General features: G+C 35.8%; 1 long non-coding RNA gene across 1 annotated transcript; it reads right to left on the reverse strand.

The window, feature by feature from the left end:
• Positions 1-6,496: 6,496 nt before the first annotated feature.
• Positions 6,497-11,960, reverse strand: LOC307005056. Its single transcript, XR_013799211.1, has 3 exons — positions 11,825-11,960; positions 11,282-11,383; positions 6,497-6,757 (listed from the first exon to the last, which is right to left on the reverse strand). It is a non-coding gene; the product is annotated as an uncharacterized lncRNA (long non-coding RNA).
• Between the last annotated feature and the right edge of the window lie 2,135 nt (positions 11,961-14,095).

Consider the following 14,095-nt stretch of genomic DNA (forward strand, 5'->3'; position numbering starts at 1 on the left):
TCTGCCTCTCCGTCTCGTGAACTTTTTTTTTTTTAGCACGTCTCTAAACATAAACAAAACTCACACATTTATGAGCTCTATATCTTTATAATCATTTAAGTGTGTAGTTTTAAATGGCCTGATTCAAAAAGAAAACAAATATTCTCTGTTTAAGTAATTTGTATAAAACCAACAATATATCCAGTTTCTCAAACCCTTGCTCATTATTTTCAATGTGACCAAACACACACGCGCAAAATATATTGACATGCAAATCGTGCTCATTACCTCAAAAACAAAGCACCTAATCTCATCAGTCCTCTGCTGTTTGCCGAGTTTGGAAGACGCGCGCGAGCTCATTGAATTTACATCCAAAGAAGAAGAAAGCGATTTGAAGACAAAGATTTTAAGGTAAGAAATAATTCTGAATTATATTAGTTAGTGTTATTGTTGCACAAACTTCACATTCACCGGCTCCATCGCTTCAGTAAATGTTATCTTGCACGCGCTGTCTGTTTGAAAAGTAAAACGCATGTTTTTACTCCAATCTCATTTCATAACGTCATAACAATTGTAAACATTTGAAGTAACATATGATAATCAATTATATTTTTACTCTAGTGTAGTGTTACTGAAGTGTTTAACGATTTATAGGCTGCTTAGCTGCTATAGGCTTGTTATTATTATTGTATGCAGCACTGCACGTATGCCTACAAGACACAACAAGGTGTTCATTACATAGGCTATATTTTTTTAAATCGCAATTTTTACCCAATTTTAAAAATCTAAAAATGGATTCCCACAAACGTGCAGCCCTATAGTTTATCTTGATATCACCATGTTCACAGTTGTTTCGTTTTTGTTTTGTTTTGTTTTTTTACAGGGACCAGATGAGAGACCACTGATGGAGTCCTGCTGACTTAAACATTCACATGATTCTCTGTACATGTAGGCCTACATGGTAAAATGAAAAATCAAACAACATGGAAACGACAGGTATGTATGACACCTATGTTTCAGGAATGGCACAAAGGTGTGATCAGTGTGTTCAGCGTCTTACGTCAGCAGCGTCACTGCGGAGTCGTGACCGCAGATTGACAACAGACCCGGAAGAGAATACAATGCTGAGTAAAGTCGTAGCTTTTTTTATTTTTGGACAAAAGTGTATTTTCGATGCTTAAAAAATGTCTAACTAACCCACTGATGTCACATGGACTACTTTGATGATGTCTTTATTACCTTTCTGGACATGGACAGTATACCGTACATACATTTTCAATGGAGGGACAGAAAGCTCTCGGACTAAATCTAAAATATCTTAAACTGTGTTCCGAAGATGAACGGAGGTCTTACGGGTTTAGAACGACATGAGGGTGAGTCATTAATGACAATTTTATTTTTTGGGTGAACTAACCCTTTAAACGTCAATCATTAACCTCATGTTTTTAAATGTAACAGTGCACCAATAGTTTTTTTTTAACACTTTTATTGACACACTGAGAGAAAATGTACAAATAACAATCCTGTAAAAAAAAAAAAAAAGTCAAGCAACCTGCTGTACAATATGAAGTACATGAATTACCTATAGCAGATATATACAGGTGGAGCTGTGGAAGATGTAGGGTTTCTGAAAGTGCGCTGCACTGCTACAGCAAATGCTGACCCAGTATTAGAAGGATGAGTAGCGAGTTAATTGGCTACTGATACAGCAGGAACCAATTAGCTGTGCCCTATAGAGAACATGCAGATTGAGTTAAGGACCTGTCAGCCTGCGCCATCTAGAGTTTCATGACAGAACTTGTATTATGCATGCACCAACAAAATCCTTTGGGTTAGATCAGGTACAAATTACACCTTAAAGTCAGCATAAAGTGGAAATTACTGTAGATCCTAAATCCTGTATATTATAACAGTATATACAAGTGAAAAGCATGGAAGCTTGTTTCTGCCACGGAATAAAACTAATTAAAAGATAATTGCGACTGTATAACACAATTCTGACTTTTTTTCTCACAATTGCGAGTTATAAAGACAGAATTGCATGACATAGACACTATTGTCTGTTATAAAGTCAGATAAAGTCAGAATTTCGTGATGTAAGCATAAAACACTTATTTCTCGCAATTTAAAATTTCAGAATTGTGAGATGTAAACTCGCAATTGTAAGAAAAAAAGTCAGAATTGTGAGATAAAAAGTCACAATTATCTTTTTATTCTTTGGCGGAAACAAGCTTCCATAGAAAAGACTTGCCGAATAAGAAAAAAAAAGTAGGGTGGAAATTTATTTTGTGCATCAGGAATTGATTGGATAGTTGGGTCATTATGGTTTGCTAATTCCTGTGTGTAAAGATAAATCATTTAAAATATACACTGAAAAATTCCATACAAAATAAATAAGAATTGTCCATTTTGGTTTCATGGTGACTTTATGTTAAGAATTACCTGTTACCATTGTTGACAACGACGTTCCCAGTGAAACATAACAAACACTGACACTCACACAGTGTAACTTTATTTGTACACTTAGTCTGCACTAATTTACAGTAAACATCTAAATATATTTCTTTTTGTGCACTGTAAAAAATGATTTGTTAGTTTGACTCAAAAAAGTAAGTTACCTGGTTGCCTTAAAATTTTGAGTTCATTGAAACTAAAAATGTGAGTTTTTACAACAAGTGATTTTGTTGTTTCAACTATTATTTTGTTATTTCAATCAATGATAATTTTTTAACTTAACATTGTTTTGTTGTCATAACTTAAGATTACATATTATATCAACTTATTCAAGCAATCAAAGGAATTAAGTTAACTTACAAATGTAAGTTCACTCAACTTAACCTTAACTACATATAGTTTGTTGTAACAATTAACTGAAAAGTTTACACGGTTGCCTTAAAATTATGAGTTAAATCAACTACATATAGTTTGTTGTAACAATTAACTGAAAAGTTTACACGGTTGCCTTAAAATTATGAGTTAAATCAACTTCAACACAACTTAACATGACAAATACTTTTTTGTTAAAACGAATTCTGGAATAACAGCACAAATAAACCATAACTTTAACATTTATTATAACATTCACACAAATATGAATTCATTGAATTGTCTGACAAGTATATTTTAGTATAAATGAGTATGATAGAATTAACTGCTGCTTCAATAAAAACATTAAAACACATTAAAGCAGCAGGACACAAGCTGTTGCTATAAATGTCAAGCATGTGTGAGAATAAACAAATGCCAGTGTAATGACATTAACATCAGCTTGAATTAAGTGCAATAGAATAAATAAAAATAAAAAAACATTTAATGAACATGACATGAAAATTTCATTTTTCAAATTTCAAAAATCCTTTGCTCAAAACAATATTTTGTCTGTTCAATAAAACAAAACAAGTATTGAGTATGCGAGTATGTACAACCTCATAAAGTGAATGAAATAAGAAAACTGTTGACAAGATAACCACAAAATATCAGGCCAGTGAGGCCACATTTCATAACAAATCTCAACAAATATTAAAAAGCATTTCTCAAACAGCATTAAAAGGGTTAGTTCACCCAAAAATTAAAATTGTCATTACTCACCCTCATGTTGTTCCAAACCTGTAAGACATTTATTCGTCTTTGGAACACAAATTAAGATATTTTTAATAAAATCTGAGAGCTTTTTGTCAATCCATTGACAGTCTATGCAACTACCACTGTCAAGCCCCAGAAAGGTAATAAAGACATCATTGAAGTAATCCATGTGACTCCAGTGGATTAACCTCAAGTTTATGAAGTGACGCGAGTGCTTTGTTTGCTCAAAAAAATATATATATTTACAAAATATTAATCTATCAATCTCCAACGCACGTTCAAGTTTTTTTTGTGCAAACAAAGCACTCGCGTCACTTCATAAACTTGAGGTTAATCCACTGGAGTCACATGGATTACTTCAATGATGTCTTTATTACCTTTCTGGGGCTTGAAAGTGGTAGTTGCATAAACTGTCAATGGATTGACAAAAAGCTCTCAGATTTCATTACAAATATCTTAATTTGTGTTCCAAAGACAAATGAATGTCTTTCAGGTTTGGAACGACATGAGGGTGAGTAATGACAATTTTAATTTTTGGGTGAAATAACCCTTTAAAACTAACCCTGCGAAGCAGGTTTCTTCATCTATTCCAGATTTTTAAAGGCTTATACCAATTTATAACATTTTATAATGAAAGGGTTAGTTCACCCAAAAATGAAAATTCTGTCAGTAATTACTCACCATCATGTTGTTCCAACCCCGTAAGACTTTCGTTCATCTTCGCAACACAAATTAAGATATGTTTGATTAAATCTGAGAGCTGTCTCACTCCTCCATAGGCTTCTTAAGGGATTGAAACTTGCCAGCCCAGAAAGTTATTAAAAACATCATTAAAATAGTCCAAGTGGCTCAACCATATGTTTATCAAGCGACGAGAATACTTTTTGTGTGCAAAAATAGGGATGGGCATTTTTGTCATTTTCTCATTTCGATCATCAACAGGTCTCAAAAACGAGTAATTAGGGGGGCGGGGCTTGTGCGGGGGGCATGGTGTGTCCGTCATGAAAATGTTAGGAAATGTTACATGTAAGACTGTTACGATAATTAATGTTGACAAATAAAAATATGACATTAAACATGAAAACATGAACGTATGACTAGAAAAAAATAACACTATGATGCATCAATGTTTTCGAAAAAGAAACATCTAAAAGGAATAGCTTCTTGAGGTAAAGCTAAAGAGTAAATGATAGTAAACTGAAGCACGTTCTACGACAACCTATGAGATTAATAATCAGATATCCTAGATACAGAACATAAACGTAACATTACAACTTGCATTAACAAATATACTATTTGATATACTATTTGCGTAGTATATCTGCGCAGCGCGTCTGTGTTGCACGTCACCACGTAGGCTTACTATTGGCCGACGCTGGTCATGTGTGTGACGCGTGTGACGTGCAACACAGACGCGCTGCGCAGATATACTACGCAAATACACTCAGGCCAACGGAAAATATAATGAATAGTGGAATAAAGTCATTAGTTCTGTTTGTTTTTTTGCGCACAAAAAGTATTCTCGTCGCTTGATAAACATACACAAGATATTCAGCATTAAAATGAGAACAGGATTGTGATAGAATGTTGTAAATTCTCTGCTTTAGTTGCTCGTGTATCAGCGCGCTGTTAAGGGAATAGCGCATCCAAAATTTCCCTATCAAACCACTGACTGTAAAAAACTAGTTAACATGCGCATTCGCGTCCTTTTGTTCATGCAAGTTGTAATGTTACGTTTATGTTCTGTATCTAGGATATCTGATTATTAATCTCATAGGTTGTCGTAGAACGTGCTTCAGTTTACTAGAGATCATTTACTCTTTAGCTTTACCTCAAGAAGCTATTCCTTTTAGATGTTTCTTTTTCGAAAACATTGATGCATCATAGTGTTATTTTTTCTAGTCATACGTTCATGTTTTCATGTTTAATGTCATATTTTTATTTGTCAACATTAATTATCGTAACAGTCTTACATGTAACATTTCCTAACATTTTCATGACGGACACACCATGCCCCCCGCACAAGCCCCGCCCCCCTAATTACTCGTTTTTGAGACCTGTTGATGATCGAAATGAGAAAATGACAAAAATGTCCATCCCTATTTTTGCGCACAAAAAGTATTCTCGTCGCTTGATAAACATATGGTTGAGCCACTTGGACTATTTTAATGATGTTTTTAATAACTTTCTGGGCTGGCAAGTTTCAATCCCTTAAGAAGCCTATGGAGGAGTGAGACAGCTCTCAGATTTAATCAAACATATCTTAATTTGTGTTGCGAAGATGAACGAAAGTCTTACGGGGTTGGAACAACATGATGGTGAGTAATTACTGACAGAATTTTCATTTTTGGGTGAACTAACCCTTTCATTATAAAATGTTATAAATTGGTATAAGCCTTTAAAAATCTGGAATAGATGAAGAAACCTGCTTCGCAGGGTTAGTTTTAAAGGGTTATTTCACCCAAAAATTAAAATTGTCATTACTCACCCTCATGTCGTTCCAAACCTGAAAGACATTCATTTGTCTTTGGAACACAAATTAAGATATTTTTAATGAAATCTGAGAGCTTTTTGTCAATCCATTGACAGTCTATGCAACTACCACTTTCAAGCCCCAGAAAGGTAATAAAGACATCATTGAAGTAATCCATGTGACTCCAGTGGATTAACCTCAAGTTTATGAAGTGACGCGAGTGCTTTGTTTGCACAAAAAAAACTTGAACGTGCGTTGGAGATTGATAGATTAATATTTTGTAAATATATATATTTTTTTTGAGCAAACAAAGCACTCGCGTCACTTCATAAACTTGAGGTTAATCCACTGGAGTCACATGGATTACTTCAATGATGTCTTTATTACCTTTCTGGGGCTTGACAGTGGTAGTTGACAGATTTCATTAAAAATATCTTAATTTGTGTTCCAAAGACAAATGAATGTCTTTCAGGTTTGGAACGACATGAGGGTGAGTAATGACAATTTTAATTTTTGGGTAAACTAACCCTTTTACTGCTGTTTGAGAAATATTCTCCTTTAATATCCTTTTTAATATTATTTTAAGCCATCAAGCACAATGTCCTCCTCTAACACCACAGCCACATCAATTATTTCCTTTGGGAGGAGGTTTGCAGTGTTCTCCTCTGTGACCACCAAGAGTCCAACATTCATCCCCTTCACCACCTCTTCCTCATCAGTTGGCTAATAAGAGAAAAAGGAAATTATTATGAATCACAAAATTACAAATTTACAAAGCATTTGTAGGTAACAATGAATGAGTGTTAAAGGAACACTCCACTTTTTTTGAAATAGGGTCATTTTCCAACTCCCCTAGAGTTAAACAGTTTTACCGTTTTCGAATCCATTCAGCCGATCTCCGTGTCTGGCATTATCACTTTTAGCATAGCTTAGCATAGATCATTGATTCTGATTAGACCGTTAGCATCTCTCTCAAAAAAATTACCAAAGAGTTTTGATATTTTTCTTATTTAAAGGGATAGTTCACTTTGAAATTAATTTTTGATATGTTTTAGCTTACCTCAAGGGCATCCAAGATATAGGTGTCTTTGTTTCCAAAGTATTTTCAATTTTGATATTTTTAGGTCAAACCGTTCTTGTCTGTCAGTCATATAATGCAGGTCTATGGGGTCCACCTCAAAGAGCATGCACAGAGAAGTCCAAATTAAACATGACTTAATGACTCGTAAATGTAAGTACACATTGATGGCCTAAGACACGAAACGAGCCGTTTGTGTGAGAAAACTAACAGTATTTATATCGTTTTTACCTCTTGTAATCACAGTCACGTCCTTCTGTGTGACGTGTACGCAAACTGATGCATATATATATATACACTAGATGCCGCATTAAAGACATTCGTTCAAATGAACTGCCGTAGCCAAGGCGGCATCTAGTGTAAACATCTATGCACCAGTCTGCGCACACGTCACACACCAGGATGCACTCGCGCCCTCAGATCACTTTGGACGTGGCTGTGTTACAAGAGGTAAAAACGATATAAATACTGTTAGTTTTCTCACACAAACGGCTCGTTTCGTGTCTTAGGCCATCAATGTGTACTTACATTTACGAGTCATTAAATCATGTTTAATTTGGACTTCTCTGTGCATGCTCTTTGAGGTGGACCCCATAGACCTGCATGATATGACTGTCAGACAACAACGGTTTGACCTAAAAATATCAAAATTGAAAATACTGTGAAAACAAAGACATTTTTAAAGACATATAAAAATGCCCTTGAGGTAAGCTAAAACATATCAAAAATGTATTTCAAAGTGAACTATCCCTTTAAACCTTGACTCTTCTGTAGTTACATCGTGTACTAAGACCGACGGAAAATGAAAAGTTGCAAATGAAGAGTATAGTTCCTAGCCATAACGGCCTAGAAAATCGCAACTTTTCATTAATAAAAATTCAATAATCTATATTCACCTTTCATAGTTCACTTCCAAAATATTCAAACTGTTTAAAAATACAACCTATAATATTCAACAGGCAATTTTCAGTCCATTTTATTTCGTTTTACAAATTCACTTCCACAAATTCGACAGTAAATTCAACATTGACATCCAGGAACTGCAGGAAAAAGCAGTAGATTACCGAGCATAATCTCCATCTGCTGTTAATCAACCTCACCAGCAGGGGGCGCAAGCGTGTGTTGTTGACGAAGACCAGAGCAACAGTTAGAGCAAGCCATTCATTCATAAAAACTGATTTATAGAAATGTAAGTGTATTTGTGATTATTATGAGGACTGTTTTTATGTTTAATTCAGTGTCTTCACGGTCCGTGTGTAGCCTACATGCTTTCTCTACCGTGAACGAGATTATAATGTTATTCCCCAATGCTGATGTACAGAACGAATGTTACATTTGAGGTAGACATATATTTCTCTTGGTTGTTTAGTTGCCTTAACTTTATATCGCGGCGATGTGTTGCAGGCTACTGGGTTTCCCTCAATAATTCAGGATTGCTGGACATATAAAACGCTTAGCTTAAAGGACAATTCCGGTGCTAAATGAACCTAGGGGTAATTAACACATGGTTACCGAGTCGATGGTTCTCTGGGATGCGTTTTCTTGATAATCGAATGTAAAGAGTTTTATCTCTAAAAACAGATTAGCTTATAACGCTAGTATATGGGGCATCGAATATAAGTAAAAAGAAGTCGCTAGTTAATACCACTAACAAGGCTCAAAATAGCCTCACACTAACACGGTAGCATAATGAGGGTCCCTACATGCAAACCAAAGCATTTAGAACTTTGTAAGTGTACAGACAGTTTAATAAGAAGATACTTTATAAAGACAGTACACGTCGCGTATACAGGCAGGAGCCATCTTTGGAAAACAGTCTCGACCAGTTGAGCCACGAACGGCGTGCTACGTGAGCTGAACTGTGACTTAAACCTATCGACTAGCACGACGTTCGTGGCTTGACTGGTCGAGACTGTTTTCCAAAGATGGCTCCTGCCTGTATACACGTAATATACTGTCTTTATAAAGTATTTTCTTATTAAACTGTCTGTACGCTTACAAAGTTCTCAATGCTTCGGTTTGCATGTAGGGACCCTCATTATGCTACCGTGTTAGTGTGAGGCTATTTTGAGCCGTGTTAGTGGTATTAACAAGCGACTTCTTTTTACTTATATTCGATGCCCCATATACTAGCGTTATAAGCTAATCTGTTTTTAGAGATAAAACTCTTTACATTCGATTATCATGAAAACACATCCCAGAGAACGGTCGACTCGGTAACCATGTGTTAATTACCCCTAGGTTAATTTTTTCGCCGGAATTGTCCTTTAATAGACGAATACAGTGATATTATAAAAGTCCAAACTCGCACCTTATTGAGAAGGCTGTATTATTTGGCTACAGGCAAGCAGAGTCAGAATATGCACAAAATTTCACACCAAGCGTTTCCCAGTGATATACTGGTTATAAAGTTGGCTTGACGTTGGACATTCGCGCATTTAGGGGCCGTCTCTAAAGTTACACGACATCGGTATACACGTTTCTAACTTCAATAGCATTGGAAGAGAATGACTTACAGTCATAAACCAACTCTAAAGTGTTCATGTAGGTGTCAAGCATGATGTAGGCTACACCTTTTTCATTTATTTATATTTATTCAAATAAATAGAAGTTTGCTATTGAAGTTAGAAACGTGTATACCAATGTCGTACGTAACTTTAGAGACGGTCCCTAAATGCGCGAATGTCCAACGTCAAGCCAACTTATAACTAGTATATCACTGGGAAACGCTTAGCGTGAAACTTTGCGTGTTAAGTTCATATTCTGAGTCTGTTTGCCTGTAGCCATATAGTACAGCCTTCTCAATAAAGTGCGAGTTTGGTCTTTTATATCACTGTATTAGTCCATTAAGCTAAGCGTTTTATATGTCCAGCAATCCTGAATTATTGAGGGAAACCCAGTAGCCTGCAACACATCGCCACGATATAAAGTTAAGGCAACTAAACAACCAAGAGAAATAATGTCTACCTCAAATGTAACATTCGTTCTGTACATCAGCATCGGGGAATAACATTATAATCTCGTTCACGGTAGAGAAAGCATGTAGGCTACACACGGACCGTGAAGACACTGAATTAAACATAAAAACAGTCCTCATAATAATCACAAATACACTTACATTTCTATAAATCAGTTTTTATGAATGAATGGCTTGCTCTAACTGTTGCTCTGGTCTTCGTCAACAACACACGCTTGCGCCCCCTGCTGGTGAGGTTGATTAACAGCAGATGGAGATTATGCTCGGTAATCTACTGCTTTTCCTGCAGTTCCTGGATGTCAATGTTGAATTTACTGTCGAATTTGAACCACTGAATTTGTGGAAGCGAATTTGTAAATAAAGTGGACCAAAAATTGCCTGTTGAATATTATAGGTTGTATTTTTAAACAGTTTGAATATTTTGGAAGTGAAATATAAAAGGTGAATATGGATTATTATTATTATTATTTAATTTGTATTAATGAAAATGTGTTTGAAATTAAATATTCACAGCTTAAATATACAACCATGTTGAATTTCAGCCCATAAAAATGCAATGCATTAAAATGCAAGCATGGTTAATGCAATGCATTTTTTTTTTCCAAGTAGTGCAATTCAACAGGCTTTTTTATTTCAAAAACATTTGCCATTATTTTACTTCCATACGACTCGCTTCTGCTTCGTTCATGGTTTTGGAGTAGGCGTGGGTTTGGACATGATTTGCAAGGAGGGGGGATCTATGTTTTCAAAGCTAGCAGGCTAAAGTTAGCATTTCCCAGATGACCTATTCCACCTTTAACTTATATTATTTAACTGTACAGTTGTGGAGTAAAATTCACTTTAAATAAGATCCCCATTACTCATTTTCATTCATGCAAATAACATGGACTATTTCTGCCACCTGGTGGAAAACAAACACTTACAATTATATGAAATTTCTGCTCTTGGCTCATTTACCATTCATTGCTTTTGGATTTACTATAAAATTACTATGATAACAAACTGTAGCACTTTTACTGTACTGAAGTATAGCAAGTATAACGTTAGTAAAGTCTCATGCCATTTAGATGAAGCGATTTTTTTTTTTAACAATACCAGACCTCGACAGCCTAGAAGGGTAATAACTTATTTAATCTTAGACTAAACCAGTTGAGACAGAGACATATTGAATTTTAAAATGAACGTTACTTACCATAAACAGCCTAGCTGTGAAGAAAATGGCGTCTTCCCGTTCTGGTGTGATCCAAGTTAACTGTTACGTCGTGTGGCAAACATGTCCATAAGCTTAACAAGTCTGAAATATCACAAAAAAAAGATTAATTTGAACACTTATTGCTTCAGAAGCATAAGTATAACAGTAACGTTACAATCTCTATAAGGCGACTTATTGCCGTTCAACCTGAATGCATTATTAACGTTAGCTGCTATTACTTTAAAACGGGCAATAACGTTACGCATTCGTGTTTAATCACGGGGAAAATGAAAAATGACTAAAATATTATTATTTGTCGGGATTATTTGAAGGTTGAAACGCTTCACTAACAGCCTTACTAAACTGTAACGTTAAAGATGACATAAGAAACACTATTTTACCTCAATGGAAACTTCTGGAATTTCTGAGGGGAAATTATTACTTATAGATTAATTTAAACCATCTTCTGATTTTCTAGGAAATAAATTTAATTACCCTTAGACAAAAACAGCCTATAAGACATTGAATTTAAAAATTACTTACCATAAACCGTCTTTCCTTGCTTCTGAAGAGGCTGAGAAGAAAATCGCGCCTTCGCATTCAAGTGTCGTCTCTGTTGTTTACTCCCGGTCGTTCGGCGCATGCGCAGGGAAAATTAAGACTCAGAGGTCTTCTTCTTCTTCTTCTTCTTCTTTGTGCTTATTTGGCGGTTCGCATTCTTAAAAAGAGCATTACCGCCATCTACTGTGGGTAATAGATCAGAGACAAGAAACACTACTAGATCACCACTACCAGAACAATCAGGACTCGTGCTTTCAATGTTGACTCAGAGGTCTTGTGAACTATCTCTATTAGTAGAATCAACTAATGTTTTTATTTTATATCAGTGCATTGCCGTCAAGCCATTAGTTTAATCAACCTAAACTAAAAATGTTTTTTTATCTGAACAACCTTAGTGAATCTAAGTTGATTTGACAAAAGAAAATGTGTTGTGTTAACAAATCATGGGAATAATTTTTTACAGTGTGAGAAATCATAATAAAATAATCATAATAAAAGTAATAATATCTCATTCAAGTTAATTAACAAGCGTACTTATAGCCACCATGAAACTGCTCTTTTATTGGGTTTCAAAGCCTCTGTGATAAAATAAACAGTGTGTTTAATCCTGCTGTGTGGTCTCTTGTAATCTTGTAGAGCTGCCGGTCAGCCATCCCGGAGGAACAGGAGAAACGTGTCACAGAGGAGTGGGGAAGAAGTGACAGCTCCCGGTGGAGCCGCAAACGCTCAGCCACGGCCATTCAGCAGCTATCTGACACGGACAGTCTGTCAGAGATGTCCTTCTGCAAAAGTGCCCAGATCTCCAGACTACAACTGAACCTGCCTCTCTGTCTGGAAACATAATGTTTGAAAGTTCCCCCTCCCCAGAGAGCACGGGGGCTGTGCTTAATGTGATCTTGGAAGATGTACTGTGACATTTTCACTCACCAAACGTGCACAAGGAGGAGGAGAAGTTTGGTCTGACAGCTTAAAGCACGGGCATGCTGAAGACTTCCATAAATGATTTTCATCTTGCTATTTTATTTGATGAGTGCTGAAAGGCAGTTGAGCTGAGACCAATTACACTCCACAAAATCTTTGGAGGCATGGAAGTTAATTGAAGCGAAAGCATTTTGGAAAGTTAATGGACAGACGGGCTTTTTTGATTAGTGTATGAAAGTGCTGATTATGAAAGAATAGGAAACTTGGATCCTCATTATAACTCTTGCAAAGATAGATCTGCAAGGGAAACTCACCTATTGTTTCATTTTTTTTGTTTTGTTGCATTGATTGTTCTGTTGATGCTGAAGGACATGTTGTCAGGGCTGAACGGATAGCTCTCAGTATGGGAGGCCAGCTTTAGCTTCAGGCTCCTGACAATCACTTGATCGATAGGATTTTTTTGTAGTGTTTGTTCTCACAACCTAGTGAGCTGCTTAGACAGCATTTTTTGGGCATTGTAGGTACCAGTTCGTTGAAAAGTTCAATAGGCCATTATCACGCTGATACGTAGGCTATTACTTCCGCATTCAGTGATCTTTGTGCACTGCCACTTCCGGTGAATCACTCAGGCGAATTATGGACGACCCTAAGTTTACTTATACTGCATCCCTGGTAAATTTACCCAAAATAACTTTTTCTGACGTACATCGACTAACTGAACAACACTCCATCACAGCCCGCTCCAAAGAGGACAAGGGATACAGTTTCTTTTTCGAGAACTTCATCTACGACTACGAAGTTGAGTGGCTACTAGCTACATACATTACACATAACATAACATTAGCTAGGTAGGTTAGCTTATGCTAACGTCAGTTCGGCGTCAGCTCAGATGTTTGTATGGTTATAAATTGTAGGTCGGCAAACGAGCAACCGCGTTTTGCTCGATTTTTTTCACATAGCAGCAAAATAGACTTAAAATACTCTGTCATTTATGGTCATACAGACTTAAGAAATAAAAATAAAATAAACTGTTAAATGTCTACTTTTTATGTGTCCACTTACAAGCGGAAAAAAATTAAACATTGTGCTTCTGTAAAATAAAGAAAATAAACAGGGTGTGCTTTCTGCCTCTCCGTCTCCGCAAACTTTTTTTTGGGAGCACGTCTCTAAACTTATACAAAACTCAGCGAATACTATTCACCCAGGCATGAGCTATATATATTTATAATAATTTAAGTGTGTACTTTTAAATGATCTAATTCAAAACTAAATCAAATATTCTTCTGTTTATGTAATCTGTATATAAAGAGAGAGTTAAACCCAACTAAAGTA

The sequence above is a fragment of the Phoxinus phoxinus genome (assembly GCF_949152265.1).
Source record: "Phoxinus phoxinus genome assembly, chromosome: 1".
Classification (NCBI taxonomy): Eukaryota; Metazoa; Chordata; class Actinopteri; order Cypriniformes; family Leuciscidae; genus Phoxinus; species Phoxinus phoxinus.